A 7,333-nucleotide genomic window follows, 5' to 3' on the forward strand; every position below is an offset into this window, starting at 1 on the left:
GCAAAGGAAGAAGAAATATACCAACTTGTTCAAATTCTAAACCAGTACACCTCAGCATCTAGCCAAGTTATCAATTTAGAGAAATCCAGGATAATTTATGGTAACCATATTCCAATTCAAGTCAAAGTCAACATAGAGAAAATCCTTAACATTCCAACTTGGGACAACCCGGGAAAATACTTAGGCTTACCATCACAATGGGGTAGATCAAAGAGCAGATCACTAGACTGGATATTGAAAAAGGTGGGGGTGGAAGAAAAGCCTGTTAAATCAAGCAGAAAAAGTGGTCTTCATTAAATCAGTCATTCAAGCAATTCCAGCATATGGCATGAGTATCTTAAAATTTTCTAAGTCCTTTTGCAACAAGTTAAGCGTAAAAGTGGCAAATTTTGGTGGAAGAATTAAGGAAAAGAACGGGATATCCATTGGAAGGCTTGGACAAAGCTCTGCGCAAGCAAAAAAGAAGGAGGACTAGGATTTAAGGAGTTTCACCACCAAAACATTACCTATCTAGCAAAGCAAGCTTGGAGAATCATCAAACATCCAAACATTGTATGGGTACAGATACTTAAAGCTATATATTTTTCAGATTGCGACTTTTGGAATGCCAAAAAAAATTGAGGAGGATCTTGGATTTGGAACAGTATATTACATGGGGAGGAAGCTTTTAAAGAACAAAGCAAAATGGATCATAGGTCAAGGAAGGACCATCAGAGTATGGCAGGACAACTAGATATATGGCATCAACCACCCACTAAATAAGGATAGGAATGAAGACTAAAGAGTGGAGAAGCTGATCCTACCATCAAGGGAGTGGGACAGACCTAAGATCGAAAAAAATTTTCCCCCGGTCATTGCTGAAAAGATCATCTGAACACTAATCATCAGAATAGTGGAGTAGGGCAAACTGATTTGGCCGTATAGACAAGATGGAAACTACATAGTCAAAATCGGGTATCACATCGCAAAGAAAGAAGAAGAGGAAAAAGGTGCAACGAACAACTCCTCAACAAGCTCCTCACTAGAAGATATTTGGATAGGATTGGAATGTGGAACATGAAAACTCCCCAAAAGATCAAGATGTTTATATGGAAAGCTACTCACAATATTTTGCTGGTTAAAGCCAATTTAATAAAAAGAAGATAACTAATTGTAATTTATGTCCTATTTGTTTGTAGGAGGAAGAGACAAATGAGCATGCATTACTACTATGCGACTGGACAAAAACTGTATGGTTTGGCTCACAAATACAGTGCACACCAAACAAACAGAACGTCAAATTGATAAGAGTTTGGTTACAAGAGATGCTTAGAAAATGCAATCAAGGAAACAAATCAGAAGCAATCCAAAATTGGAGTAAAATCGACATCATATTGTGGGCAATTTGGAAAGCGAGGAACGAGAAAGTCTATCAAAATTCAGAACCAAATCCAGAGTCAACCATCAACTACGATAGAGTACTTGAACTTAACTATCTCAATTTAGCAAAAGAGAGCAACAATGAAATCAAAGAATAAATCATGAAAAGTTCAGTACCTGTCAGAGAGCACCTCCTTCCAACTGGCTCAAATTAAACATGGATGCAACCTTCCTCAACAGATCAAATTCTGGAGCAATAACAATCGTCATAAGGGATTGTAATGGATCACTTAGGGAATGACCACAACTGAGATCCATACAAACTGTAGTCTCATTGCAGAAGCAATTGCAATTAGAGAAGCAGTCATTCTAGCAGAAAATCTCAATATTGAAAATGCAATAATTGAATCAAACTGCCTCCAGTTAGTTCAAATTCTCAAATCAGGAAAAATTTGTGGGAAGTGGATCCAATTATTCAATACATAAGAACAATCCAGAAGAGACTCTCGAACTGTGGATTTACCTGAATTCCTTGAGAGGGGAATGAGCTGGCTCACAATCTTGCCATCCTAAAGTCAAAGAACCAACTTGTCAGCAATTGGCCAACATACCCACCCAGCTAGATTGCACAAATCATCAGAAAAGAAAAATTGGGCATACCTCTTCATCTCCACAAGTAGCGACTATGGTTCTGACGACAGCCATAACTGCAACCTTCGCCGGCAGTAGCTCTATATGCATTTCTCTCTTCATTCGGTCTGCCATCACCAACAAAGGAAGTTTTCGGCTTCAAACTCGCAGCGTCACTTAGTCTGGTGTAGCAGCGTTTCCTTTCATAATCGGGTCTGGCCACTATGTAGAACGCCTTCCAAGATATCTGTCTCAATTCAAATCTCCATCAAATCTTCATCACCCATGTGTAATATTGTTAATGGGATTTAATTCAAATGGCGTTACAGAGGAGGGAACACGCTTTGGGGGAGTCAAACTAGGTAGTGATAGGAATTGTATTAGTGTCGGGGTTGGGTCTCGGTTTGGGTAGTTTTTTTGGCCCGAACCACGTCCAAAAAAAAAAGATGTTGAAAAAGTATAGAGAATAACATTTTTTTTCAACAACTTAAATAATATGTTAAAAAAGAAAAGTTAATTTTAATTTTAAAATTTAAATTTTGAATTAATTATATATAATCCTTGTTTTGAATTTATCTTTCAACAACTATAAACCCTTTCCCACACCCACACCGAGCCCCATCCCTACTCCCTACAACCTCCCGCCGTCTCTCGTGAACCACCGAAAGCGTTCCGGTTTCCTCGTGCATCCACAACCACCACATGCATCTGTGTTTCGTCACGCCTCCTCAACTGCCGCACACTGCCCAATCTCGTTGCGCCTCCATCCCACCCGTCGTAGTAGGCAGCCCAACCTCGTCGCGCCTCCATCGCGCCACTACAAACAGCCCAGCTTCGTCCTCCATCACGCCGCGGTAACCGCCACACGCAGTCCAACCTCGTCACACGTGATGCATTTCCTGGTGTTGTCACAACTGTAATGGTAACATTTTTGTGCTGCAACAATAGCTTTGCAATGTCCATCATAGGGATCATGGGGCCTTGCGCCATTAATGGAAACATGACAAAGTGAAGCTGAAGGGGTTCTTCCAAAGCCATGATTGTTGATTTGCTTATTGGTGCCAATGAATAGAAGTCGTTGCAAGTAGCCCAATTTTGTCCTCCATCGTGCATGCAAATGTTTATCTTTCATGCTAATGAGATGTTTGTTTTTAATGCGAATGAGATGTTTGTTCTTAATACGAAACGACTCACCTGCACATGGGGTTGGTGACAGTGGGGGACCGCAGTGCTTAGGAGCTTTCTCGCCCGGTAAAGCAGACTACGTGCTGGGGTAGGTCTGTAGGTGATAGTAGGCTAGCTGCGGTGGAAAGGGGGTTTGGGTTAGAAGGGGGTGTAATTAGGTCAAAGCTAAATTAGGTAAAATTTGTCCTGTAAAAATAGAGTAAATGGTCAAATTAGTCATTGAAAAATCACTTGTTCTTCAAATTGGTCTTTAAAAGATTTTTTTTAATCAAATTCGCCATTTAAAAATTTAAAATTAGTCATGTTAGTCTTTCTGTCACTTTGTTTGTTGATAGTGTCAAAATTTGCTAATGTCACATATTAAGTGACACTCCAACACATACATATGAGTCTTGATTGACTATTAATATAATTTTATGAAATTAATTTAAATTAAAACCTAATGGGAGACAAACTTGAGGCATTAGAATCCCTCAATTTGGGATTGATTTTATCTAATTTTATAAACTAATCATGTTAATGGTTAATTAAGACTTCTAGGTGTGTGTTGGGGTGTCACTTAATGTGTCACATTAACAAATTTTGACACCATCAATAAACAAAGTGACGAAATGACTAATATAACTAATTTAAAATCTTTAAAGGATGAATTTGATTAAAAAATTTTTTAGGGACCAATTTGAAAAACGAGTGATTTTTCAGGGACTAATTTAACTATTTACTCTATAAAAATAGGTTCATATCAACAAAATTGCCTAAATGTTAAAATATTACTAACATTACAAAAAAATTAGTTAAAATAACGATCTTTTTAATAATTACGATGGTTTGAACTGCGATTAGTACTAAAAACAGTACCTCCAAAAAATGCCATTATCCCGCCGTTTTGATTATTATGGCAATTTTTAAAAAACTATCCTAATTACGTAAAAATCACAAAACAAGTGACACATAGAACTTCATTTAACACGAAAAAAGCAAGATACAGAAAGAATTAAGAAAAATTAAAGAAGTAGGTAGAAAGAATGTTCCAGGAGAAATCACGGTAAACCTCATAGGATCTATAGAAAGCTATAAAGCCTCAAAGCAAAAGTAGAACAAGGCCCTATATTGTAAATCGTAGAAAATTCAGAGAAAAGACTTAACGCATAGAATAAGAAATCAAAAGAATATTAACACAGAGAAATTAACAAATCATAAATCAAAAGAAGATGAGGATGAAAATTTCGTATAAAACCCCAGAAGTGTGAATGAAGATGGAGAAGATGAGGAGACTAGCAGTAGCGAGGTGATGAGCGGCGGCAATGAACCCTTAAATGTACAGCAGCAAGGAGAACCTAATCGAAGAAGAGCGCTCTGCGGAAGGCAACAACAACGACATTGTGTACGGTGGTTGGAGATGAACAACAACAAAAAATTAGGGTTCTCCTTCACGTCTCTCTCTCTTAGCTTGCTCTTTCTAACTCGCAATACACTCACTCATATTTAAGTTTTTTTAAAATAAAGATAATGATAGTGGCGGTTTTAACCCGCTACAATAAAAAAAACTCCCATAATATCTATGTTATTTTAACTAATTTTTTTATATCGTAAAGTCTATTGTGTCTTTTTTTTAAAGATATCTAACAAATTTTGAGTAAATTTTATTCATGTTTGAATAATTTTATCAATTAAAATTAATTTTTTATTGATATAATATTAAATTTTTTTTATAAATTTATTAATATTTTAAATATTTGTAGATATAAATAATAGTTATTCAATGTTATTAAAAGAATTCGGTAGTCTATAGTTTGATTGGGACAATATCTATTACTAAAGTCAGAATTCAGAAACACAAATTTAGATCTCATGAGGTGATAAAAGTTGCAATGAAATTATTTATATAGTAAATCATATTCTTTCTTTTTTTGTTGTTATTTTATAAAATTTTTCACTTAATTAGTTAAATTTTATGAAAAATAAAATAAAATTAGCCATTGAAGCTTGCGTATAAATTTCAATCGGCTGAATTAAACTGGTGATTAAATGAAGATGAAAACTTAGGTGCAGTTGATTTCACGTGAAGTTAATAGCTGATGAGAGCCGTTGGATAAAAATTTAGTCAAATCAATTAAATCATCTGACGATTCTCAGTTATCAACTTTACGTGAAATCGACTGCACCTGAGTTTCCACCTTAAATGAATGGTCAGATGTCATGGGACAATATGTTTATATAATTAAAGAAAATGATGGGATTGATAAATTTCATTCTATTGATATATGGTTTTTAGTTGGGTTAAGTACAATTTTGGTTTTTGAAGTAGGGACTGCAAATTTTTATTGTTCCCAATTTTGTTTCGCTTATAAAATCGTTCTTAAGGTTTAACTTAATTTTAAAATCATTATTTTTACCAAAATTTTAATTTTTATTACCAAATTATTCCTAATTAAAAGAATATATATATAAAACAGAAAACCGATTAAAGGAAAAGGGGAAAGGGAATCACGCTGGAGGGGTTTTAGGAAACAAAAGGGGGAAAGGAAGGAAAAGAGAATTCTTCACCGCTACTTTTCGCCGCTTACCGTTCTTCCTAGTCGTTATATCCACCTAGCAACTCAGTGACTCGGTGAGTGAGACCAGTGATTCAATCACCATCCCTTACATATGGCCGATTAGAACCAGAAACCTGAGATCTTCAAGCTCAACAATGGCACCATGGACGTCAAAGTTACCAACCTCGAATGCAACATCATCTCCCTCTTCGTTCCCGGCAAAGATGGTTTTTCCTCTCTCCCTTTGTCCTTCTCAATTCCTCTAATCTTCATTCAAAATCTTCATGAATTAAACTAATTTGATGTTGCATGCATTTTTTCTCGTAAATTATCAAAGATAAAAATTGAGTTGTGTTATTTTTTGTGTGAAAAGGGGAGTTGTCTGACGTTGTTGTTGGCCTCGATTTCGTGGAATCATATCAGGTGAAAATTAAGCAAATCCTCATTTTTGTTTTTCAATAGATCTTGATTTGAATCGCAATTGCTAGTTTAGTTATGCATTTGATTGGATTGGTTTTTTATCTAGTTAATTGATGTGCATTGTGTTTTTCTATTTCAAATTTCTATCTATGAAGTTTGTAAAGGATATTTACAAATTTGATTAATTAATATTATTAATATTAATAAACGGTTACTAACCGTTTAGTACTATTTGGTTGAAGGGATCCAATTTTTTAAAGATTGTGTATGTTCAAAACATTGTGTCTATTGGCTAAAAAGACACAACTCTTTAAGAATTGTGTATGTTCAAAACATTATATCTATTGGCAATAGAAAAGACACAACCATTTGTATACATAACTAATCATAATTGCTACATGCAATATATATAAATAAGTCCTTGTCCACTATTTCAAATATACAAGTACTAAGTGTACATTTTAATCAACTATTAAGAAATTTTCTTCGTTCAAGAGAGTTGAGAATTTCTTACTATTGCTAATTAAGAAATTCTTAGGTTTCATTGTATTATGGGAGAATATTGTCATCAATCCTATAGCAACCAAGTGTGGGGACAAATATATCTCTAAAGAAAGCGATCTGATCGTGCCTTGAAACCACTACATAAATATAAGATTTTGTCACATTCTTATACTAATATACCCAACAATTTTAGAGAGATATTTCTTGAAGATGGCACAAGATCAAAACACTACGTTTAAGGTCATGAATCAAGAGTTTGTCAAATTAGATCGTTTTGATGGAATGAACTTCAACCGTTGGAAAGATAATTGATGTTTCTTCTTTCAGTTCTCAATCTTGCATATGTGATTGACCCAAAGACTACACCAATTGTCGATACCGCTGAAAATTCCACACCAGAAGAGAAAGAAAAGATTGTTCAATTGAAAAAGAAACATGATGAAGATACTTTTGCATGTCGAGGTCATATTCTCAATACTTTATCCGACCAACTCTATGATCTCTACATGTCATTTCAATCACCACTAGAGATTTGGAAATCTTTGGAAGAAAAGTACAATACCGAACAACAAGGAACATATAAGCTTATTATGATGAAATATTTTGAATTTATTATGAATGATACTATGCCTGTCATGGATCAAATTCATGAATTATAAATCCTTGTAAGTAGACTTTGTGATCTACAAGTGGTGATC

At 34.9% G+C, this 7,333-nt stretch overlaps 1 long non-coding RNA gene across 1 annotated transcript; it reads right to left on the reverse strand.

Moving 5' to 3' along the window:
* Window positions 1-168: 168 nt before the first annotated feature.
* On the reverse strand, window positions 169-2,158 carry LOC110278892 (uncharacterized). The gene is made up of 4 exons (XR_002371614.2): window positions 2,020-2,158; window positions 1,883-1,928; window positions 1,537-1,607; window positions 169-262 (listed from the first exon to the last, which is right to left on the reverse strand). It is a non-coding gene; the product is annotated as an uncharacterized LOC110278892 (long non-coding RNA).
* Window positions 2,159-7,333: the final 5,175 nt, after the last annotated feature.

Source organism: Arachis duranensis, chromosome 3, assembly GCF_000817695.3.
Source record: "Arachis duranensis cultivar V14167 chromosome 3, aradu.V14167.gnm2.J7QH, whole genome shotgun sequence".
NCBI lineage: Eukaryota > Viridiplantae > Streptophyta > Magnoliopsida > Fabales > Fabaceae > Arachis > Arachis duranensis.